Source organism: Phyllobates terribilis, unplaced genomic scaffold (genome assembly GCF_046119375.1).
Source record: "Phyllobates terribilis strain yellow unplaced genomic scaffold, ASM4611937v1 Scaffold_13__5_contigs__length_258822181, whole genome shotgun sequence".
NCBI classification, from domain to species: domain Eukaryota; kingdom Metazoa; phylum Chordata; class Amphibia; order Anura; family Dendrobatidae; genus Phyllobates; species Phyllobates terribilis.
Window position 1 is genome coordinate 39931380 of NW_027362773.1, and position 26076 is coordinate 39957455.

Consider the following 26076-nt stretch of genomic DNA (forward strand, 5'->3'; position numbering starts at 1 on the left):
CTGCATCTACCTCTGAAAAAATATTTGGCCTTCTAGCAGTGTGTGGGACTTTCTCTATTAGTCCATCTATGCTGACATTCGTCAGGTTGCAAATTAAAAATAATTTTTATCTGCATCTAGCTCTGAAAAAATATTTGGCCTTCTAGCAGTGTGTGGGACTTGTTCTATTAGTCCTCCTATACTGACCTCCATCAGGTTGCAAATTCAAAATAATTTTTTGTCTGCATCTAGCTCTGAAAAAATATTTGGCCTTCTAGCAGTGTGTGGGACTTTCTCTATTAGTCCATCTATACTGACCTCCATCAGGTTGCAAACTGAATATATTTTTTTTCTGCATCTACCTCTGAAAACATATTTGGGCTTCTAGCTGTGTGTGGGACTTTCTCTATTAGTCCATCTATACTGACATCCATCAGGTTGCAAATTAAAAATAATTTTTTGTCTGCATCTAGCTCTGAAAAAATATTTGGCCTTCTAGCAGTGTGTGGGACTTTCTCTATTAGTCCATCTATACTGACCTCCATCAGGTTGCAAATTAAAAATAATTTTTTGTCTGCATCTAGCTCTGAAAAAATATTTGGCCTTCTAGCAGTGTGTGGGACTTTCTCTATTAGTCCATCTATACTAAACTCCATCAGGTTGCAAACTGAATATATTTTTTTTCTGCATCTACCTCTGAAAAAATATTTGGGCTTCTAGCTGTGTGTGGGACTTGTTCTATTAGTCCATCTATACTGACCTCCATCAGGTTGCAAACTGAAAATAATTTTTTTCTGCATCTACAGCTGAAAAAATATTTGGGCTTCTAGCTGTGTGTGGGACTTGTTCTATTAGTCCATCTATACTGACCTCCATCAGGTTGCAAACTGAATATAATTTTTTTCTGCATCTAGCTCTGAAAAAATATTTGGCCTTCTAGCAGTGTGTGGGACTTGTTCTATTAGTCCACCTATACTGACCTCCATCAGGTTGCAAATTCAAAATAATTTTTTGTCTGCATCTAGCTCTGAAAAAATATTTGGCCTTCTAGCAGTGTGTGGGACTTTCTCTATTACTCCATCTATACTGACCTCCATCAGGTAGCAAACTGAATATATTTTTTTTCTGCATCTACCTCTGAAAAAATATTTGGGCTTCTAGCTGTGTGTGGGACTTGTTCTATTAGTCCATCTATACTGACCTCCATAAGGTTGCAAACTGAATATAATTTTTTTCTGCATCTAGCTCTGAAAAAATATTTGGCCTTCTAGCAGTGTGTGGGACTTTCTCTATTAGTCCATCTATACTGACATCCATCAGGTTGCAAATTAAAAATAATTTTTATCTGCATCTAGCTCTGAAAAAATATTTGGGCTTCTAGCTGTGTGTGGGACTTGTTCTATTAGTCCATCTATACTGACCTCCATAAGGTTGCAAACTGAATATAATTTTTTTCTGCATCTAGCTCTGAAAAAATATTTGGGCTTCTAGCTGTGTGTGGGACTTGTTCTATTAGTCCATCTATACTGACCTCCATCAGGTTGCAAACTGAATATAATTTTTTTCTCATCTACCTCTGAAAAAATATTTGGGCTTCTAGCTGTGTGTAGGACTTGTTCTATTAGTCCATCTATACTGACCTCCATCAGGTTGCAAATTGAATATAATTTTTTTCTGCATCTAACCCAGCCAATAGTTTTGGCCTAATACCACAGTTTGGCCACTCAGCTCTACTTGGTTCCCATCCATTGTTTTTTTGTGCAAACAACTCCAGAGTTGTGAATTAGTTAACCACCAAAATGAGTGGAAAAAGGCCTGCTGCTGGTGGAAAGGGGAATAGGCGTGTTGTGAAGGGGAAAAAAGGTTGTGTCCGTGGGGTAGGTGTTAAAGCAACAGTAACATCTGCAGAAGAAAGACCATCTTCCAGCCAAACTAAAATGTCTACTTCTTTTAGCGGACAATGTGATAAGATCCCTTTCTTACGGCCACGCCAATCGCTACAAATTCCAGATGAGGCACAAAAACAGCAGGTGCTTCAACGGATATCAAGTGCTCCTTTAAGTGGGCTCTCCTCCACATCAACTTCAACATCACAAATACTCCAGTCCTCAAAGGTGTCACCCCAATCGCACTTGCTTCCTCACAGCTCCCAAATCTCCAGCTGCCCGTCTGAGTATGAGGTAGAACAGTATGAGCCTGCAGAGCTGTTTACTCATACTATAGCCTGGGAATCAGAGGTCGACTCCAGCGCTTTTGTGAATCCAGACGAGGAAATGATCTGCACTGATGCCCAGAATCTTTATGAGTCGGATCCAGGACCAGACGCAGAAGGTTCTGACCATAATGTAGACCCTCATTCCCAAACTGTAACTCCTGTTGGTGGAGACAATGAGGAAGACGATGATGAGACTCAAATAACTGATTGGAGCGACAACTTTAGTTTTTTGTCAGGGCAGGAACAGGTTGGCTCTGAGGACGACGGGTGTGATAACGCACAGGGTGATGATGATGAGGTTGGAGATCCCACTTACTGTCAACCCACAGTCAGCCAAGAGATGAGGTCAGCAGAGGAGGTGGAGGAAGATGCTAGTGACGACGAGGTCAGGTTGCGCCTTCCTGGACAGAGACGTAGTACTGGAAGCACGTCAACAACTGCATCCTTAAACACAACTCTGCCTCTCACCACAAGTCGTGGTGGCTCTTCAGGTCGCATGGGTGCTAAGCCTTGCATAGCCTGGGCATTTTTTCAGATCGATAAAGATGACCCAACTCGTGTTATCTCTAACATTTGTCAGCAAAAGCTAAGTAGAGGCCAAAAAATACATAGTTTGAGTACTTCATGCATGAACCGGCATATGGACATGAAGCATAAGTTGAAGTGGGAAGCTCAGTGTGCTACAATGTGGCCTAGCCGGCCGGGCCAACCACCGTCTGCCATATCTTGTGCATCCGCGGCCTCTTCATCCTCTGTGACTGGGGGGACAGCAGTCACACCTGTTTTGGGGCGCAGACCTGCCACCTCTTTACCCGCAACAGCCAGCGTGATTGGCAGGTCATCATTTTCTTTGGAGGTGGTAACACCAGCTGGTGTTGAGCGCTGTCCGACATCGATAGCACCACCTTTGGATCAAGGCAACCTAACATGTCCGCCTGCATCTTCCTCACAGACCGGCAGTTTGCCGGGGACACCCTTATCAACCCCGTCTAAGCACAATAGCCAGCCCTCGGTCCCTCAGATGTGGACAAGTAAAAGACCATTTCCTCCTAGCCATGAGAAAGCTAAGAGGTTGAATTTCACCATCTGCAAGCTCTTGGCTACAGAAATGCTGCCTTTCCGCCTGATGGACACAGAGGATTTTCGAGACCTTATGTTCGTCGCAGTGCCCCAGTACCAGATGCCCAGTCGGCACTACTTCTCAAAGAAAGGTGTGCCTGCGCTCCACCAGCATGTCGCACACAACATCACCGCTTCTTTGAGAAACTCTGTGTGTGACAGGGTGCATTTCACCACAGACACTTGGACGAGTAGGCATGGACAGGGGCGTTACATGTCGCTGACTGGGCACTGGGTAACTATGGTGACAGCAGGACAAGGGGCTGCTGTCCAAGTCTTGCCGTCCCCACGAGTTGTGCGTCAATCCTCTTTATGTCAAAGTTCCTCCACTGCTTCTGCCTCCTCAACCTCCTCTCGGTCTTCCACCTGCACCCAAAGCCTGTCTGGTCGTGCCACAAGCTTTCTAACTGCGCAGAAGGGATCCTGCACACCTCCTTACTATGCTGGCAGTAGGGCTCAACATCATCAGGCGGTTTTTACTTTGAAATGTCTGGGAAATGTGAATCACACAGCTGAGGAGTTGTGGTCAGCTCTGGAGAACCAATTTCATGAATGGTTGTCTCCACTGGACCTGAAACCAGGGAAGGCCGTGTGCGACAATGCTGCAAACCTGGGTGCGGCCCTTCGCCAGGGCAATGTCACACACGTGCCTTGTATGGCTCACGTGTTGAACTTGGTTGTCCAGCAATTTTTAGCCCACTATCCCAGACTAGAAGGCCTTTTGCAGAGGGCACGGTCGCTGTGTGCTCATTTCCGCCGTTCGCATCCCGCAGCTCAGCGACTTACATCTCTACAGAAGTCGTTGGGCCTGCCACTTCACCGGCTAAAATGCGATGTGCCTACCCGGTGGAATTCAACTCTGCACATGTTGCAGCGACTGTGGCAGCACCGACAAGCCCTGGTGCAATACGTTCTGACGTATAGCCTGGGCCAACGAGATCCAGAGGTGGGGCAAATCACGCTGGAGGAGTGGTCTCAGATCAGGGACCTATGCACCCTTCTGCACAGTTTTGAAATGGCGACGAAGATGTTTAGTGCTGACGATGCCATTATCAGCATGACTATTCCGGTGATTTACATGCTGGAGCACATGTTAAACAGAATTCGGACTCAGGTGGTGGCACAAGAGGAGGTGGAGGAAGTAGAGGAGGAGGAGTTGTATGCGGAAGGGCTAACATCTGCAAGGTCCAGACGGTCGGCAGCACCAAGGCGGCAGGCATGTGAGGGTGGGGGAGATGGTTTTACCAGGGCGCATGGTAGCAGCCAAACTAGTGAGGAAGGTGCAGGAGCCCAGGAAGAAGTGGAGGACGAACTGATGGAAGACTCATCAGATGAGGGAGACCTTGATCACATTTCTGTTGTGCGAGGTTGGGGGGAGAGGACAGAGGAAGGAAGCATGATTGTTAGCTCGCCACCAACACAACAGGGACTTGGTGCTCCTGGATGCGCAACACACATGAGTGCCTTCTTGCTGCACTACCTGCAACATGACCCTCGAATTGTGAAAATTAGAAATAATCCTGACTACTGGGTTGCCACACTGTTAGATCCCCGGTACAAAAGTAAATTTGCAGAAATTATTCCTGCCATAGAAAGGGATGCACGCATGCAGGAGTATCAGCAGAGACTGTTGCAGAATCTTACATGTGCTTTTCCACAAAATACCAGTGGTGCACGTAGTGAATCTCACAGTTCCAACTTGCCAACCGTGGGACCGTCAAGTGTTCAGCACTCAAACCGTAACAGAACCACAGTATCTGCTGGTAACATCAATTTTGCGGAATCATTTCACCACTTTTATAGCCCATCCTTTGCAAGGCCACAGGAGACAAGAAGTCTGACACATAGTCAACGCCTAGAGACGATGGTACAGGAGTATCTCCAAGTAAACATTGAAGCCACGACTGTGTCACTGGACCCTTGCTCTTTTTGGGCTTCCAATCTGGATAAATGGCCGGAGCTAGACAATTACGCCTTGGAGATCTTGTCATGCCCCGCAGCCAGCGTTCTGTCTGAACGTGTGTTCAGCGCTGCTGGTGGTGTGCTGACAGATAAGCGCACGCGGCTCTCCACTGATAATGTAGACAGACTCACGTTCATAAAGATGAACAAATCATGGATCCGAAACGACTTTTCTACCCCTGTGTCATCCTGGGGAGAGTAAAAGCTTGATGATTGGTTAAAATCACCCTACCAACCGTTTTAAGCTTTCAAATTACTAATCATGTTTATCTGTATCTTGGCTGGAAAATAATTTGGGCTTTGTAGCAGTGTGCAGCACTGATTCTATTAGGCCATCTATAATAAGCTCCACCAGATTTAAAATTACTAATCATGTTTATCTGTATCTTGACTGGAAAATAATTTGGGCTTTGTAGCAGTGTGCAGCACTGATCCTATTAGGCCATCTATACTAAAGCTTCACCAGATTTAAAATTAATAATAATTTTTAGCTGCATCTAGCCGGAAAATAATTTTGGGGCTCCGAGATGCGCAAGACACATAAGTGCCTTCTTGCTGCACTACCTGCAGCATAACCCTCATATTGTCAGAATTCGAAGTAATCATGACTACTGGGTTGCCACACTCTTAGATCCCCCAAACTTTTCGATCAACCTTTTCATTTTAATAAAGACCAAAAAAATGGTCATTTTTGAAATTATAAGCATTAGCAGGTTGTTAGAAACTGAAATCAAACAGTTTTCAACTCAAAACTTTATTCTAGGTGATGTTACATTTTCACATAGGACCCCTTGTTCGAAAGGAGCTGCTGAACTCTCTCGTCCATTGAATTTGTCAGGTTTTGGATGGTTTCTGCTTCAATTGTCTTGCATGAGGACAGAATACCCTCCCAGAGCTGTTGCTTAGATGTGAACTGCCTCCCGCCATCATAGACACTCCTTTTAATGATGCTCCAAAGGTTCTGAATGGGGTAGAGGTCAGGGGAGCATGGGGGTCACACCATAAGTTTGTCCCCTTTTATGCCCATATCAGCCAGAGATGCAGATGTTTTATGTGCAGCATGAGATGGTGCATTATCATGCAGAAAAATGATCTTGCTGTGAAATACACGGTTCTTCTTCTTGAACCATGGCAGGAAGTGCTGTTTGAGAAAATCCACATACATTATGGAGTTCATCTTTAGCGCCTTCAGGGATCCTAAAGGGGCTGACAATCTCTCTCCCCATGATTCCAGCCCAAAACATTACTCCACCTCCTCCTTGTTGGCGCTGTAGCCGTGTTTGCGTGGGGTGTCCATCAACCAGCCATCCTCCACTCCATCCATCTGGACCATCGAGCGCTGCATGGCACTCATCCGTGAACAAAACAGTTTTGAAATCAGTCTTCATGTAATGTTTGGCCCACTGGAGCCGTTTCTGCTTGTGTGAAGTGGATAGAGGAGGTCGACAGGATGGCGTATGCACAGCTGCAAACCTCTGAAGGACCCTGCATCTTGTTGTTCGGGGGACGTTGGAGGCACAAGCAGCTTCAAAAACTTGTCTGCTGCTATGACAAGGCTTTTTTGCCGCTGCTCTTTCAACCTGACATAATTGCCTGTAGGAAAGAGTCCTCAATTTGCCCTTATCAGCACGCACACGTGTGTACTGTGAATCAGCTACATACTTCTTGATTGCCAAGACACTTCATCCTGATCATCGCACAATGTTGATTGTAGTCATGCCTTGACCTAAACACTCCACAATTTGTTGCTTCTCAGCAGCCGACACATCCTTTTTCTTTCCCATTTTGGCAGAAAATGTAGGCTGCTTAATAATGTGAGACAGCCTTCTTAAGTAGTCTTGCCTTTCATTGGACACAGCTGCCAAACTAATTAGCACAGGTGTCTGCAATTGCTTACAGTGATATAAAGAGCCCTGACACACATCACCATCAATGAGTTTAACTGACAAACAAACAAATTCTTCCCTTATCACTCCTAAACACTTTTTGCATAATAATTTGGAACGCAGTGTACATGTGCTTTTCCACAAAACACCAGTGGTTCACGTAGTGAATCTTACAGTTCTAACTTGCCAACCGTGGTCTGTATGGAGTTGTTCAATAAAGGGCCCAAAATTAAGATAACATAGATGGGAGAGGTCTCTATGAATAGGAATTCCTAAGTATTTGATACCCTGTGAGGGCCAGGCAAAGGGAAAGTTGGACTGGATGGAATCCTATATGGATTTGGGGAGGGAGACATCGAGGGCCTCAGACTTCGCTGCATTGATTTTAAAATTTGACCATGTAACAAAGTGATCTATTTCAGCCATAACAGCATGGATGGATATATGTGATTGAGTGATATATACTAGGACATCATCAGCAAATAGAGAGCACTTGTACTCGGTGCCTCCCACCTCAATCCACCTAATATTGGGGTTATGGCGAATTGATGAGAGCAGGTGCTCCGTCACTAGGATGTATAAGAGAGGGGACAGAGGACATCCCTGCCTTGTCCCATTGGTGATTGTGAAAGGTGATGAAAATGTTCTGACGCACCCCCTGGGCCTTGGGACACCCGGAGCCGGACCCTTTTTGGTGGATGCTGGTGGTTGTAGTCTTCGTGGTGGCGACCCGGTTCCGTGGCTCAGGGTGGTCAAACCAGTGGCGGAACTATTTATGTGGTTTTGATGTTTAAATGTCCGACTACGCCACCCGTGGATTGCGGTCAGAGTGAACCGCCGCTACAGGGCAGACCGCTGAGGCTGGTGTTGTGGGTGCAGCAGAGCGTAGCATAACTCCCCACGGGAGGAGTATAGCCTCAGGGCAGTGTATGCGGAGGATGGGGGTGATGGTGCAGGGCAGCAGCAGTAACGACACGGAGTCAGTGATGCAGTTCAGGGCCTTTACTCACAGTTCTTATTATCCAGACCACGTCTGCAGGTAACGGCTGCCCACGTCGTACTGTGCTCACCAGGTGAGGGGCTCAGACAACTCCCAGATAACTTTGGAGCGCCTCACAGGACCCCCTTTGTGTGTCCTTTGTCTGGCCTTTCTTACCAACACTTCTGTCCGGCTGCCTCGGGCCTCCTCTTGGTAAACTTGGCGCCAGTTTCCCTGACCCTATGTGGTGCCTTCCTTGCGGGTGTAGCGAGGGGCTGCGCCACATAAAATGTCAGAGCCTCCGGTTTCTAGCTGAGGGTCGTTTCCTGCCTCCACTAGTTCGGGGACCGGTCTCCCCCTTTGGCCTGACCCCTCCACGCAGGTGGATTCGGGCGTGCGGTGGCGACTCGCCCGTCCGCACCCCTGGGATCCCTTCATTCCTCGTTCCTGGAGCCTTCTCCGCTCCTCTTCCTTCCTTCTCCCTCTTGCAGGCCTGGGCCTCTGTTACTAGGCCCCCCTCCGGAGCAGAGCTCATGCAGAGCCCCTGCTCCCTGCCACTTCTGCTCAGACTTCTCTGCACTGAACTAAGATGGTGCCCACCTTTTATACTCCCTTCTCAATGCACCCAGGAACTGCTTCCTCCCTGCTCCTGCACTAAAGGGTTCCCCTTCATCAGTGTTCCCTCCCCCCACTCCAGCCAGGGACAGGGACTGTCGTGCCCATCTCAGGGGCATATTGGTCGCCCTGCCCCACGGCAATGTGGTGTAATGCATGCAGGTGTCGGGTCCTGATTCACACTCCATCCTTACCTGAGAGTGAGATATCACACCTCTGGGTGAGGTGCAATACGTCTGTAGCAACCGAGCCCTCAGGGTGCTACAGTTCCATTTATCTTCAGCCTAGGTGACGTATTGTGATACAGGGCCGTGATTTTGGCTATAAAAGGGTACCCTAGACCCCTACCCCAAGCTTTTAAAGAGAATCATATATGGCGTGCCAGGAGACTCTATGGAATGCTTTCTCAGCATCCAACGAGAGTATCTAATTACAAATTTTTAACTGCATCTAGCCCAGGAAATACTTTGTGCCTAGTAGCAGTGTCTGCTAGTCAGCGGATTATCCCGGCTGTTAAGCAAGCTACACCACCTGTAGTTTGGACACTTAATTTTTTCAAAGGAAATGCTTCGGGACCACGGGATACTCAGTGAAGAGCATCAGGAGGCACCCCAAGGCATAGGGGCTGGGACTGGCAGTAGGATGCCTTGCGGTGGACAGCCGAGCTCGATCCTTATAAAAGCTTTTTAACTGCAGCAGCTTTAGTGGACGCTACTGGAGCTGGAATTACGCGGCTGCTGGCATGAGACTTGCCCTCCAATAGATCCTTGTAAATGGATTTAAAGTGTATTCATTCAAATTAGAGAGACAATTTAAATTAAAAAACTTAGAGCTGCCTCCATCACAGGGGGGCTCGCTCGACCCACCAGCAGACAGGCACCAGTATTGGGAGAGGGGGGCTGGCCGTCAGGGTTCACCGCGGCTCTGGCACAAACCCGGCGACACGGAGGTGGCACGGGCAGGAGCGGACTGAACGTGTCGGCTTCTCACTTTTTGGATTTTAGAAGGGCATGACATGCCTATATCTGTGTCTCCCCCTCCTTTTACTCCTCCACCTCTTTTCTTTTCTCATGACTATATGTACTTGTCACTTTTCCGTGTTCGAAGGTGTTCGACGAACAGTTCGACGAACAGTTCGGCGAACACACGGGTGTTCGACGAACCGAACCGAACTCGAACACTACGGGGGTGGCTCAACACTAGTCTTTACAGGTCTCTTCTCCAGGAAAGATCCAGCTGGCATCCGGACCGGAGGACGTCCCGTGACGCCGACTGAGGAGGACCCCACCAGCCAGAGGAAGACCCAGCGACAGATACAACGAGGACGGACGACCCATCAGCCGCCGCTGCAATCAACCCGGACATATGGCAAGGTACTGTCATTTAAACGGGCACAACCTGGGGTAGACGGCCAACCCCCAGGCATAAGATCATCAGGCCCATTGAACTGGCGTGATAAATACGTGGGGGGACGTCCGGTATGGCATTCCTATGAGTGCCCTACTAGACACCGGGTCACAGGTGACTACCATCCCGTACGTGCTCTTCAAGCGGTACTGGAATGACTCGGACATAACCCGCTACCCAGATGACGACCTGAGCGTTATCGCCAGCAATGGTCAGCCCGTGCCACAGATAGGATTTAAGGAAGTGACCATCAAGGTCGGTAAAGCTGAACTGCCGGCACAAGGACTGATCATTGTGGACATTGACCGTCGCGAGAGTCACCCAAAGATAACCCTAGGTACTAACGTAATCGAAAACTGTCTTGCAGAGGTGATTCTTATTTTGCAACAGGTTGCCAAGAACGCCAGTTCCAGCCAGCAGCGTGTACTCCAAAAAGAGAACCGGGCACTGATGAAACGGCAACAGGTGGAACTGTCTGGTGGTGAGATAGGTAGCGTGAGAATGTGTGACCCGTTCCCTATTGCCATGCCCCCGAAAAGTGAGATGATGATTTGGTGCCGGGCAGCTATTGGTCTAAGAGGTAGAGACTACCAAGCAATGATAGAACCCGTCTACTCAGACAGTAGGCCCACCATTTTGACAGCACGGGGGTGGTCGATGTACGCCATGGGAGGGTGCCCGTCCGCATCATCAATATCGGGGAGAGAGAAGTACACCTGCCCCGGTATGCCACGCTAGCCATATTGTTCACCATCAACCAGAACTCTGTACAGGCTGTGGAACCCTTGCCTCCATCTCAACCAGAGGAAGGTAACGGCTCTAAGAAACCAATGGAGGACTGGTGTCAACAACTGCATTTGGGTACCGACTCCACTCCCTCACACCAAAAACAGGGAGTCTACCGGGTGGTTCAAGAGTACGAGAGAGTGTTTAGTAAACACCCGCTGGACTTCGGGCGAGTAAAGGGGGTAGAACATCACATCCCCACGGGAGACAATCCTCCTATAAAGGAGAGATACTGACCCGTACCCCCTGCACACTTTCAACACGCCAAGGGGATGCTAAAAGACATGAAGGAGGCTGGGGTAATTAGGGACAGCTGTAGCCCCTGGGCAGCTCCACTAGTCTTAGTGAAAAAGAAAGACAACACCATGAGAATGTGTGTAGACTACAGGAAGGTCAACCGTATCACACACAAAGATGCGTACCCGTTACCAAGGATAGAAGAGTCCTTAGCTGCATTAAAATCTGCTAACTTCTTCTCTACTTTGGATCTCACTAGCGGGTACTGGCAGGTTCCTGTAGCAGAGGCAGACCGGGAGAAGACCGCATTCACCACCCCGATGGGACTCAGCGAATTTAACTGTATGCCGTTCGGGCTCTGCAACGCACCAGGAACCTTCCAACGGTTGTTGGAGTGCTGTCTGGGACACCGGAACTTCGAGACGGTCCTATTATACCTGGACGATGTCATCGTCTATTCCAAGACCTATGAGGACCATCTGGAACACCTGGCAGAAGTGTTTGAAGCCCTGGCAAACTATGGCCTAAAGGTAAAACCCTCGAAGTGTCATCTACTGAAGCCAAAGGTACAGTACCTGGGACACGTGGTGAGTGCTGACGGAGTGGCTCCCGACCCTGACAAGATCACTGTGATTAAGGACTGGCCAAGACCCTCCAGCATAAAGGAAGTGCGGCAGTTCCTCGGGTTGGTAGGCTACTACCGAAGATTCATTCCCGGTTTTACCAAGAAGGCATCTCCTATGCAGGACCTCCTGATAGGCCAGTCCAGGAAGGCCAAAAACCAGAAGCCACCCTTCAAATGGGAAAAGCTGGAAGAGGAGTCCTTCCGCCAGCTGAAGATGGCCCTCACGGGGGATGAAATCCTGGCGTACCCTGATTACAGCCAGCCCTTTATCCTCCACACGGACGCAAGCAACATCGGGCTAGGAGCCGGACTATCCCAGATCCAGCAGGGGAGAGAACGGGTAATTGCTTACGCCAGCCAAAAACTGCGACCCACGGAAAGAAACCCTGAGAATTACAGCTCGTTCAAGCTAGAGTTCCTGGCAGTGGTGTGGGCGGTAACCGAACGTTTTAAGCATTACCTTGCCTCTTCCAGGTTCACCGTGTACACGGACAACAACCCGTTGACACACTTGGACACTGCAAGACTGGGTGCCCTGGAGCAGAGATGGATGGCCCGCCTGTCCAATTTTGAGTTCACGATCAAATACCGGGCAGGATGCTCCAATACCAATGCGGACGCCCTGTCCAGGATGCCAAACCTACCGGACGGAGGGGAAGATCCAGAAGAACTGGAAGAGGTCGAACTCCCTGCGTTCCACCGTCATGGGATTACCCAGTATTCCCACCGTGTGAGGGGCCAGCGATCCGCTACATTCAACCCCTTACCCCACTACAACTGGGCGGACACGCAAGACAGTGACCTCGCAGTCCGTCTGGTGAAGGAAATGCTGACCCAGGCTGACGCCCGCCTGGACCCAGACGCTCCGGAAGAGACCAAACAACTGTGGACGGAAAAGAGCAGACTGTTTCTTTATAAGGAGAAGTTGTGCCGCAGAATGGTCAATTCCCGGACACATGAACTGATCTGGCAGGTTGTGGTACCGAGACGGGACGCAGCTATGGTGCTGGAGGCCTACCACAATGGGGCAGGGCACTTTGGATGGAAGAAGCTGGAGTTCCTGCTGCGTGAACGGTTCTACTGGATAGGCATGAGAGGAGCCATTGAGAGGTGGTGCAGAGACTGTGGCCTGTGCAATCTAAGAAGAAGGGACCGTGCCAGCCAGAGGACTCCCCTGCAGCCCATCATCACCAGGCAGCCGCTGGAACTGGTCGCTCTGGACCATGTTAAACTGGCTCCAAGCAGAAGCGGGTATGTCTACGCCCTAACCATCGTGGATCACTTCTCCCGGTTCCTGGTGGTGGTTCCTGTCAAAGACTTAACGGCTCAGACAGCAGCCAGAGCCTTCCAGCTGCACTTCTGCTGCCCACACGGGTACCTGGACCAAGTGCTGACGGACCAAGGACCAGCCTTCGAAGCGGAGGTCTTCCAGGAGTTCTGCAACCTGTATGGCTGCAAGAAGATAAGAACAACACCCTATCACCCCCAAACCAATGGACTCTGCGAGAAGATGAACCAGGTGGTGATAGATCTGCTAAAAACATTGCCCCTGGAGGAACGCAGCCTGTGCCCTGAGAAACTGCCTGATCTGGTGGACCTGTATAACCACATCCCGGTAGGTTCCACCAACTGTACCCCGGCTTACCTAATGCGAGCAAGACCTGGTAAGCTGCCTGTTGACCTGGAGATGGGAGTCCTGACACCCGAGGACACCTCGCCAGAGGCAGACTGGGATACAGAACGGCAGCAGCAGTACCGGAAAGTACAGGAGAGCATCGAGCGAAGTCTCTGTCAATCAAGAGAAAGGCAGGAGAGGACTTATAACCAACATGCTCCCTCTGTTCCCCTGGTACCTGGAGAGCAGGTCTTGAAAAGAAAAAGGCGGCTCCATAAGTTGGACGACCAGTGGGAAAAGGACCCGTACACCGTACTGCCCTCAAGCCACAATAATCCAAAGGTGTACGTCATCAGCAAAGATGGAGGAGAGACCACAGCCACTGTCTCCAGAGACCACCTGAAAAAGTGCCCCAAGAAGTTGCAAAGCACGGATGAAGATCAGGAAGACCCTCAACCCGTAGAGGAAAAGGAGGAAATGATCAGCACCGTACTCTGAGACTTTCCCTGGTCCTGGACACAAGTAAACAACGCTATCGTGGTGCCCGTCCTCACCTTTCTCCAGCCAGCCCCTCAAGTGCCTACAGGAGACCAGGTAGAGCTGGAAGAGCAGCCGGCCCAAGAGGCAGAAGAGTCCACACCAGCAGCGCAGGAGGATCAACCCTCTGCTAGTAGTGAGCCTGCCGTGCCCCTAGTGAGCCAAAGAGTGCGCAGACAGCTGCCCAGCTTACCTATAACATCCCCTACACCCTGTAGTGCAGAACCAGTTAGTGAGCTCCGTAGGTCCACTAGAGTCACTAGAGGTCAGATGCCCGCTCGCTGGAGAATCTAAACTAATGCACTGTGAATTTATCTGTTTAACTGTTTATGGTTTTTGTTGTTGCCTGTTATTAATTATGTTTCTCAGTTACCCGACAGATTTCTATGGACTAACAGGTTATGGACACTGGATAACCGGAACATTTCTTGTAGATAGTTGCACCTTGGTGCCTCTTGTGAAGACGGCCGCGGAAGAGAAAACCTGTCTGGCGTGGCCTCCTTGCGGCCCAAAGTAGCTAGCTCCAGCCTTGCAGCCACGCCCAAGGCCAACGTAAGGGCTTTGCTTTGGACAGGTCCCCTTAAAGCTTAAAGCTTCACCTTGGGTGACATGGACACCCTCTTGTTTCAAAAACTTCACCTTGGGTGATATGGACACCCGGTTGCGGACACGCCGTGACCTTTAAAGAACTAAAGCTTCTTGTAAATATGTTATAGTATTATTGCTTACACCCTGTATTTGTGTATTCTTAAAAAAATGTGTTTAGTCCCGGAGTACTAAAATTTACTAGGGGGGAATGTGGCACCCCAGGGGTCTGGTTGCCACAGTAATAGAAATATTATGTCTGAGAGCAAGTGGGAGGTTTCTCTGGTCAGGAGCCCTAAGCATGCAACACTGCCCGCCCAGACCTGGGAGGGGAGGAATCTGCCCTTATAAACTGGGTCTGGGGCGGGATTAGGTAGGCAAGTCCCAGACAGAGTCAGAGTCTGGGAGTCAGAGCCTGGAGAGGGAAAGTAAGAACCAGGAGCTCTGTAGGAACAGTAGCTGAATACCAAGGGCTGGAGCTGAGCAGAGTTTGCCCTGGTTGAAGACACTAATACCGGACACGGAGTCCAAGGCTGTGGGGACATCCAGGTCCAGCAGCAGAATCCAACTGGCAGGGGATTCCAAGTCCTCTGGCCATAGAAGCCCGGAGGCACGGTCACAAGCAAGGGACCAGCAACGCCATTGTGAAGCGGAGGCTAACAGAAGGCCCCAAGTCACCGGCCATACGGGTGAGCACCACACGGTATACTCAGGGACGTGGGCTACTTCTACCCGCATAGAGCAAGGTAGCCAGGAAAGAGTGCAGATAGACGGGGAGGCTTACAACTCCACCTGGCCAGGGGGAGATCCTGCTTGCTCATAGACTGACCAGGCCCCTACTGCTAACCAGTACTCCCGGGAGGGTCTGCTTTATACCATCAGTAAAGACCCTGAACTGCACCACACGTCTTTGTGTTTCATCACCGCACCAGCACCATTAGTACTGGGACGCTCACACCATCACTCCCATCATCCACATTAGCTGCCCTGAGGCAATACTTCTCCCGTGGGGAGTTATCCCATACTCGGCTGCGCAAACAACATCAGCCTCAGCGGTCTGCAGCGCAGCGGCGGTCCCCACTGACCGCAATCCACGGGTGGCGTAGTCGGACATTGTTATTACCTAAGACTGCCACTGGTTTGACCGCCCTGGGCACAGACCGGGTCACCGCCACACTGAGACTACAACCCCCAGCGATCCGGCTCCGGGTATCCCCTGCACAACACAGGCCCAGGGGGCGCGTCTTTAACACTGGGTCCCAGCTCCCACAATATTAACACAGTGGAATGCTGCAGTGAGATGTACCATCCCTGGCCACATCAACTTGTCCACATGTTTATGGTTAGGCGGTGCCTCCCTCTAAGTGCACTGGGAAGGGCACGGGTAATGTTCGGGGACCTGTCCTTGTGGAAGGCGGAGACGATACCAGGAGAAAGAGTGGTGGCTTGGAACCATGTATGGACACCCAGCTACCCTCGCCATGAGGTTATGGAAAGCTTCCACCTCAATGAGCCTAAAAGGTAACATTTCAAGTGCAAGCAAGCAGTCCAGAAATGTGACAGTTTAGTATTGTGGCCTGTGGGTAGGTGGTTCGCTGCATACTTGCGCTTGCATTAAAAGTAACACAAAGCTAAGGAGAATGATGTTCCATCATGAATAATTTGCTCATTGTCTAGGAGACTGACCACTGCTGCTGTCTACATTCTTAACATTGTGTTGAAGCTTGATTGACCCAGGGCCCACAATCCTCTGCGTCGGGAGGACATGTTCCATCCCAGGGTCCCACTGGGTCCCGGCTTTCACAATATTAACTCACTATAATGTGTCAGTAAGATGTACTGTCCCTGGCCACATTCACTTGTCCACGTGTTTGTGGTTAGGCGGTCCATCCCACTAAGTGCACTGGGAAGGGCACGGGTAATGTTCTGGGACCCATGATTGTGGAAGGCAAAGATGACACTGGGAGAAATAGTGGCAAGAATAGAGACCGAGTATGGACACCCGGCCACCGCCATGAGGTTGTGGAAAGCTTACACCTCCATGAGCCCAAGAGGCAACATTTCAAGTGCAAGCAAGCAGTCCAGAAATGTGGCAGTTTAGTATTGTGGCCAGTGGGTGGGTGGGTGGTTGGCTGCACTCTTGCGCTTGCATTTCAAAGACTGGGGTAGAGACAACTGAACACTGCGCTGGGACAAGGACATTGACGGTGATGGTTGCAAGTCTGCAACGACGGGTGCAGGGCACGAGGCATCTTGGCATGTGCCATGGACAGGGGATTGGTGTGCACACACAACAGCGGAAGAGGCAGTGGTGTCACCTGCAGACACTTTCTGGACCTTGGCGTTCGGCCCAGGCAGTCGGGTGTTTTGCTGTCATGTGCCTGAGCATGCTGGTGTTGGTCAGGCTGGTAGTTTTATTGCACATGATGATGCTGGCCTGACAAATATTGCAAATGGCCTTTTTGGGGTTATCTAAACAACAGTCTTTAAAAAAGAACCAGACTCGGGAAGACCTTGTTAGTTGGATAGCATATAATTAGATAACGCTTCCAGTCAGTTTGTCACCACCATCCCCCTGTCTTCCACACAGTCCAGTCTCAGTAGCCGTGAGTCTGGACCACATTATTATGATTACTTTAGCGCCATTTATTCCATGGCACTTTACATAGGAAAAAAGGGTATACATCGCAAAAACAATTACAATAATTTGAACAAAGTGTGACAGTGACTGCTACATGAGAGGAGAAGACCCTGCCCGCGAGGGCTGAGTCTTCACGGGATGGGTGAGGATAGAGTAGGTGAGGATAGAGCTGGTTGTGCAGCGTTATGGTTACTGCGAGTTGTACGCTTGTCGGAAGAGGTGGGTCTTCAGATACTTTTTGAAGGTTTCAACAGTATGCGAGAGTCAGAAATGTTGGGGTAGAGAGTTTCAGAGAAGGAGAGATTCAAGGGAAAAATCATGTATGCAATTGTGGGAAGAGAAGATAAGAGGGGAGTAGAGAAGGAGATCTTGTGAGGATCGGAGGTTGTGTGTAGGCAAGTACCGGGAGACTAGGTCACAGATGTATGGAGGAGACAGGTTGTGGATGGCTTTGCATGCCAAGGTTAGGGTTTTGAATTGGAGTCTCTGGGTAATGGGGAGCCAGTGAAGGGATTGACAGAGAGAAGAGTCCAGGGAATAATGAGGGGACAGATGGATTAGTCACGCAACAGAGTTTAGGAGAGACTGGAGGAATACGAGTGTGTTAGAAGGGAGGCCAAAGAGCAGGAGGTTGCAATCGTCGAGACGAGAGATGATGAGGGCTTGCACTAGTCTTTTTGTAGATTTGTGGTTGAGGAATGTGCGGATTCGGGAGATTTTTTTTACTTGGAGTTGGCATACTCCTCACCCTGATCCTCCTTCCTCCCATCATTCCGAGTGCCCTGAGAAAACTGATCCTACACTTGGACACTCTGAAGAGCAGTTTTGTTCATCTTTCTATTTCCTATTGGCCTCCTTTTCCATTATGTTGCAGTGTGTCCGTCGAGCTATTCACACTAGGTGTCTGTGAAGGATAATATTAGCAAACTACAGACCTTCTATTTAAAACCGTGATTCTCTGTCAAACATAACACCAATAAAAGTGTTCCAAAATCAGCCATTTCTTCCATTTTCTTTCCGCTGCAGTTTGTCGGTCAAGCTATTCACACTAGGTGTCTGTGAAGGAAAGTGTTAGCAAATTACCGGTCTGCTATTTAAAACTGTGGTTCTCTGTCAGACATAACACTTATAAGAGTGTTACAAAATCAACCATTTCTTTCATTTTCATTCCATTGCAGTGTGTTGGTCAAGCTATTCACACTAGGTCTCCGTGTAGAATAATATTAGTAAATCACAGGCCTACAATATAAAGCCATGGTTCTCTGTCATAAATATCACTGAAAAGACTTCTAAAACCATACATTTCTTCCATTTTCATTCCGTTGCAGTGTGTCTGTGAAGCTATTCACACTAGGTCTCTGTGTAGAATAATATTAGTAAATTACAGGCCTACAATTTTTAAAGTCAAGGTTCTCGTGAACGTGGAAAATATTGTCCTCCATTTAAAATGGGCAAAGCATGTGGCAAGGGACGGGGAAGTGGACATGATGGTGATGGTGCATGCACAGACCGGGGATATGTGGCTGTGGTCAAGGTGAAATTGTGCCACAACAAACTGCCACATTTTCTCGCTCGACCTTCCTGTCCCAATTACTAGGGGACCGCAGAGCACCTCTATTGAGCACAGAGCAGTTTGAAAAGGTAATTGGTTGGATAGCAGTTAATGCTTTCAGTCACTTGGCCACCACCACCTCCACCCTGTTTTCCACACGGTCAAGTCTCAGTAGCCGTGAGTCTGGACCGCATATTTCTCACCCTGATCCTCCTTCCTCCCACCCAGCAACTCATCCATAGGCTGCAATACTATACTGCCAAATATTTGACAGCTGCTTGCACTTGAAATGTGGCCTTTTAGGCTCATGGAGGCGGAAGATTTTCACAACCTCATGCTGGCAGTGGCCGGGTATCCATATTTGGTCCACAGCCACCACTGTTTCTCCCGGTGTCGTCTCCGCCTTCCACAAGCACGGGTCCCACAACATTACTCGTGCCCTCCACAGTGCACTTACTGGGAAGGACCACCTAATCACAAACACGTGGACAGGTGAATGTGGCCAGGGATGGTACGGAGCCAGTCCACAGCTTTTTTTGCTGAGAGTTGTAGTTAGCTCGGTGAAAGGACTGGCATAGAGGGAAACCATATCTACCCTGGGTGTCATTTCCCCCAGGAAGTCCTCTAATGCAGCTTTTTTCAGAAGCAATGGCAGCCCATCCAACATCAACTAGCACTTGTCGGTGGTGCTTTGACAAACAAACATCTTTCTTTGCGCATTTAATTTCATGAATACAGAGTTGCACAATGGTCTGATCTGCAATGCGGTTTAAGAAATAACATGCATAAGCATGTCCGATCCACATAAAAAAATCAGCCATAGAGTGTCCGGGAACCTTCCCCCACACTTTTCTTAGCCAGGGCTGCTTCTCGGCAGGGTTGGACAGGCCCACCAAAGAATCGGAGACTCCTCCGGTGGGCCCTGGCTTCTCCTTCAGGAGAGTTCATAGTGCCGAGGTGAGGCCATGATGATGATAGAAGCCACCATCTGCTTAGTTTTCTGTTAATTGGAATGCAAGCGCAAGTATGCAGCCAGACACCCACCCACCCACAGGCCACAACACTAAACTGCCAGATTTCTGGGCAGCTGCTTACACTTGAAATATGGCCTTTTAGGCTCGTGGAGGCGGAAGCTTTTCACACCCGCATGCCGGCGGCGGCCGGGTGTCCATACTCGGTCACCAGCCGCCACTGTTTCTCCTGGTGTCGTCTCCGCCTTCCACAAGCACGTGTCCTACAACATTACCCATGCCCTCCCCAGTGCACTTACTGGGAAGGACCGCCTAACCACAAACACGTGGACAGGTGAATGTGGCCAGGGACGGTACAAAGCCAGTCCACAGCTTTTTTTGCTGAGTTGTATTTCACCACAGCCATATTCTTTAGCTTGGTGAAAGCACTTGGGAAACCATATCTACCAAGCTGTCATTTCTACCAGGAAGTTCTCTAAGGCTGCGTGTCCACGATGCAATTTTCATGCGTTTATGCTGCGGAATTTCCGCAGCGGAAACGCATCAAAAACGCATGGTAATCCGCACCCCATGGTCCCCAATGGCATTCCGCAATGTCAATGCACATGCTGCGGATTTTTCCGCAGCGTTTCTGCAGTGCAAATAAATCCGCAGCATGTTCATTAATTTTGCGGAAGCGCAGCGGAAGCGCCGCCATTGACTTGCATTGAGACGCATAGAATCCGTGTCTGTACATTTGTACAAGCGGATTTTATGCGTCTCTATGTGCGAATGGTACCCAGTTCTGGAGGAGAGAAGACTCTAATCCAGACCTGGGCACCATTGTACCTGTAAAAAAAAGAATAAAATAATAAATAAAGTTATATTCACCTGTCCGGCGGCTTCTCCCTGCTTGCTGGCAGCGCTTCTCCTTCCAGGACCTGAGATGACGTCGCGGTCATGTGACCGCAGGCTGTCTCGCGAGATGCCGGCAACCCGGAAGTAGCGCGACAGCACACGCGGTGGGGGATCGGTAAGTATAGCTTTATTTTTTTATTTTTACGGTCACACTATATAAATCCATGCCTTTTGCATGGATTTATATAGTGTGACCTAGTTGTCAAGCACTTTCCAAGTTTCTGCTTCATTTCTGCATCGTGGGCACATAGCCTAAAGCTGCTTTCACTTGAAATGTGGATTTTTAGGCTAGTGGAGGCGGAAGCTTTTCACAACTTCATGCCGGCGGCGGCCTGGTATCCATACCCGGTCCCCAGCCGCCATTATTTTTCCCGGTATCGTCTCCACCTTCTGCAAGCACGGGTCCCACAACATTACCCGTGCCTTCCCAAGTGCACTTACTGGGAAGGACCGCCTACCCACAAACACGTGGACAGGTGAATGTGGCCAGGGTTGGTACGAAGCCAGTTCACAGCTTTTTTTGATGAGAGTTGTATTTAGCTCGGTGAAAGGACTGGCATAGAGGGAAACCGTATCTACTCCTGCAGTCATTTCTCTGTCAACAGGGTCCGCCCATTGTCACACACAACCATGCCTGGCTGTATGTTCAGCGGTGAGAGCCACAGATCAGGCTGCTGTGTTACAGCTTTCAACAACTCTGCAGCGCTGGGTGGTTTGTCAATTAAGCATTTAGTATGTTATCTTCAGCACAGCCTGTTGCCACTTGGCCAAGGCAGTGCTGGAGTGCTGTCAGCTTGTGACTGATGTGGTAATTTCGGAGATGGAGGAGGAGGTGCAGGAGCTGAACAATGTGATTACATTGAGCTTAAATTGGTGACGCTGTTTTTTTATACTAAAGAAAGATCCTATTGTTTTGTTTTTTTTACGTTATTTTTTAAGACTATTGCATTCACCGGGAAATGTCATTTTAACATTTTACAACCTTATCTGGCAATGTGGTGTGTGAAACATCATCGGACACATACTGTTGTATTTATGATGGAGGGACTCTGAAAGTCATTAAGCCTATTTTTATAGGGCCATCAGACTGCCCTTACTATTCTTAAAAGGCCAGCAGTCAGCCCTTGCTATTGTTAGAGAGCCATCAGAAGTCTATGCTTTGTTGTTCCCATTATTAACAAGTGGGTCTCCTATACTGTTATTGCATATCCAGTGACTGCAAGGGCTGCCAAAAGTTTGGACGCAACCCAATACTCCTTTGAAGAGACATAGAGGAGGGTCTCAGTAAAAAATATGTTCTCATTATAAAGGAGCGGGTCTCCTATAGTGAAAATGCCCATGCTGTGGCTGCAAGTGCTGCCAAAATTTGGGAAAAACCCCACTAAGAATTTAAAGACACATAGAGCAGGGCCACAGTAACAACATGTTCCCATTAGAAAGGAGAGGGTCTGCTATACAGTTATAGGGTATGCAGTGAGTCCAACAGCTGACCAATTTTAGGAAAAACCCCATTAAGAATTTAAAGAGACATAGAGCAGGGCCACAGTAATGACAAATTCCCATTAGAAAGGAGAGAGTCTGCTATACAGTTATAGGGTATGCAGTGAGTCCAACGGCTGACCAATTTTAGGATAAACCCCACTAAGAATTTAAAGACACATAGAGCAGGGCCACAGTAACGACAAATTCCCGATAGAAAGGAGAGAGTCTGCTATACAGTTATAGGGTATGCAGTGAGTCCAACGGCTGACAATTTTAAGAAAAACCCCACTAAGAATTTAATGACACATAGAGCAGGGACACAGTAACGACAAATTCCCATTAGAAAGGAGAGAGTCTCCCATAATGTTGGCCTATGCAGTGAATGCAAGGGCTGCCAAAAATTTGGAGGCACTTCAATGCCCCTTGGAAGAGATGTGGAGGAGGGCCTCATAAAAAATGTTCCCATTAGAAAGGAGCAGGCCTCCTATACTTGTAATGCCCATGCACTAAGTGTATGGGCTGACAAACATTTACCCCTGGGGAGTATACATGAACATACTGTATAAAAAAAATTTTTTACGGGCATCATAAACACCCTTTAAAACAATTATGTGGGTGTTGCATCACTGACCACGGTCACCCTGGTGATATGGTGGTGGAGGATGAGGAGAAGGAGGAGGACAAGAGGAAATAGCCAAAATCAGGAAGCGTATACCCATGTGTGGGTGTGAAAAGGTACATGGGAATATACCTCCCAAGAAAAGACACTGGATTTGAGTTTATGTTACGCTGCTATCATTTGGTGGTGTTGAGAAGTCTGGCCCAATCCAGTCCTTATTCATTTTTATAAGAGTCAGCCTGTCAGCATTTTCAGTTGACAGGCGGATGCGCTTATCACTTATAATTCCACCAGCGGCACTAAAAACCCGCTCTGATGAAACGCTGGCGGCAGGGCAGGCCAGGACCTCCAAGGCATAGAGAGCCAGTTCATTCCACGTATCCAGCTTGGATACCCAATAATTATAAGGCACAGAGTAATCACAGAGGACGTTGGTACAGTTGGCAAGGTTCTCCCTCAGCATCTTCCAAAACTTTGCACTACTTGTGAGAGTACCCCGCGCCTCAGGGCCTGTGCGATGGGAGGGTCTGAGAAAACTCTCCCAGAACTTTGACAGTGTTCCCCTGCCTCTGCTGGATTGGAGTTGTGTCTCTCTTGCGTGTACTCCTTGGTTGTCCAACGAAGTGTGCCCTCTGCCGCCAGCGTTATCAGATGGGAATTCTTTTAATAGTTCCGCAACAAGGGCCTTCTGGTACAGCCCCATGTTTGTAGACCTGTCCACCTCAGGAATAAGAGATATAAAGTTCTCCTTGTAGCATGGACCTAGAAGTGTCACCAACCAGTAATGACTGTCACCCAAAATTTTGAGAACGCGAGGGTTGTGGGAAAGGCAGCGTAACATAAACTCAGCCATGCGTGCCAGACTACTAACAGGCAACACTTCCGTGTCCTCACAAAGAGGATGACTGACCATGCTCTCCTCCTCCTCCTCCTCTCTGTCCTCTGGCCATCCACACTGAACAGACGGTATGACAGCTGTGCAGGTAGTACCGTCTATAGTGCATGAAACTAGCTCCAGTCCTTCCTCCTCCACCTCCTTTTCCTCATTGTCACCCAATCCACTTTGGGATGAGATGAGGCTTGGCTGTGTGTAATCACCCTGTATGGTTCTTTGCTCCATCTCATCATGCTCCACCTGCAATGCATCCTCTTTGATTTTAAGCAGAGAGCGTTTCAGAAGACAGAGATGCGGGATGATGACGCTAATTATGGCTTCATCACCGCTCACCATCTTGGTGGAGTCCTCAAAGTTTTGGAGGATGGTGCATATGTCTGACATCCAAGTTCACTCATTAGGTCTTATGTGTGGAGTCTGAATTGAATACCGATGGCCTTGTTGATGCTGGTACTCAACAACTGCCCTCTTCTGCTCACAAATCCTTCCCAACATCTGCAGTGTAGAGTTCCAACGCGTGGGGACATCACATACCAGTCTGTGAGCCGGAAGCTGCAAACGCTGCTGAAACACGGCAAGGGCGGCGGAAGATGTAGCTGACTTTCTAAAATGGGCTCACAGGCGGCGTACTTTAACAAGCATATCTGGCAGCTCTGGGTAGGAATTGAGAAATTGCTGAACTACGAAGTTAAGCACATGGGCCAGGCATGGTACATGTGTGAGCTCGCCTCGCCTGAGAGCCGCCACCAGGTTCTGGCCATTGTCACACACATCCATGCCTGGCTGTAGGTTCAGCGGTGTGAGCCACAGATCTGCCTGCTCTTTCAGAGCTGTCCACTACTCTTCAGCATTGTGCGGTTTGTCACCTAAGCATATTAGCTTCAGCACAGCCTGTTGCCGCTTGGTCGAGGCAGTGCAGCAGTGCTTCCAGCTTGTGACTGATGTGGTCATTTTGGAGATGGAGGCTGAAGAGGAGGAGGAGGCTGAGGAGGATGAGGTGCAGGAGATGTAGACCATGGGGGCAACCCTGATTGACCTAGGGCCCGCTATCCTTGGCGTCGGGAGGACATGTTCCGTCCCAAGGTCCGACTGGGACACAGCTTCCACTATGTTGACCCAGTGAGCCGTCAGCGAGATGTACCATCCCTGCCACAAGCACTTGCCCATGTGTCCGTGGTTATGTGGACTTTCCCGGTAGCTGCGTTGTTGAGGGCACGGCTAACGTTTTGGGACACGTGCATGTGTAATGCGGGGACGGCACACCGGGAGAAATAGTGGCGGCTTGGGACCAAGTACCGAGGGACAGCCGCCACCATCAGGTTGCGAAATGCTGCCATCTCCACGAGCCTAAAAGGCAACATTTTGAGCGCAAGCAATCTTGAAATGTGAGAATTTAGTAGTGTGGCCTGTGGGGCGTTGGCTGCATATTTGCGCTTGTGTTCCAAGGACTGGGGTATGGACAACTGAACGCTACGCTGGGACAAGGACATGGACGTGCTTCCTGATGCTGCTACTTGAGAGTGAGCAACGACAGGTGCAGGGAAGGAGGCATCTTCGCATGCACCATGGACAGGGGATTGGCTTGCATGCACAACAGCGGAAGAATCAATGGTGCCACCTGCAGACACTGTTCCTGGCCCTGTGGTTCGGCCCACAAAGTCGGGTGCTTTGCTACCATGTGCCTGATCATGCTGGTGGTGGTCAGGCAGGTCGTTTTGCCACCCCTGCTGATGCTTGCCTGGCAGGTGGTGCAAATGGGGTTTTTGGGTTTGTCAGCAGAGTCTTTAAAAAACAACCAGACTCGGGAAGACCTAACAGTTGTACTGGCAACTTCCTTCGTGTTGGTGTTACAGGGAACGGTTGCCTACCTTCTGTCTGCGGCCACCACACTGCTTCTTCCTGCCTGTTGGGGTGCTCTGCCTCCCTCCCCCTGTGTGCTGCTTTCCTCACTCTGAATGTCCTCCTGCCAGGTTGGGTCAGTTGCTATATCATCCACCACCTCATCTTCTACTTCCGCAACCTTGTCTTTCCTCCTGACTTTCTGGCAATTGTGTCTCATGATCGTCCACCTCTTGTGACACTTTCCCACTGTCGCCTTCATGTGACCGTGGCAGCTCTAATATCTGGGCATCGCTACACGCGATCTACTCTTGCCCCGCTTCAAGTGGACTGGGCGAGAGGCCCGAATCTATAAATGGAAAAGTGAACAGCTCTTCAGAGTGTCCAAGTATGGGATCAGTTGTCTCTGGGCACTCAGCATGGTGGGGGTAAGGAGGATCAGGGTGAGGAATATGCGGTCCAGACTCATGGCTACTGAGATTTGACCGTGTGGAAGACAGGGTGGTGGTGGTGGCTAAGTGACTGGAGAAATTATCCGCTATCCAACCAACAACCTTTTGACACTGCTCTGAGTTCAATAGTGGTGTGCTGCGGTCCCCTAGAAATTGGGACAGGAAGGTCAGGCGAGAAGAT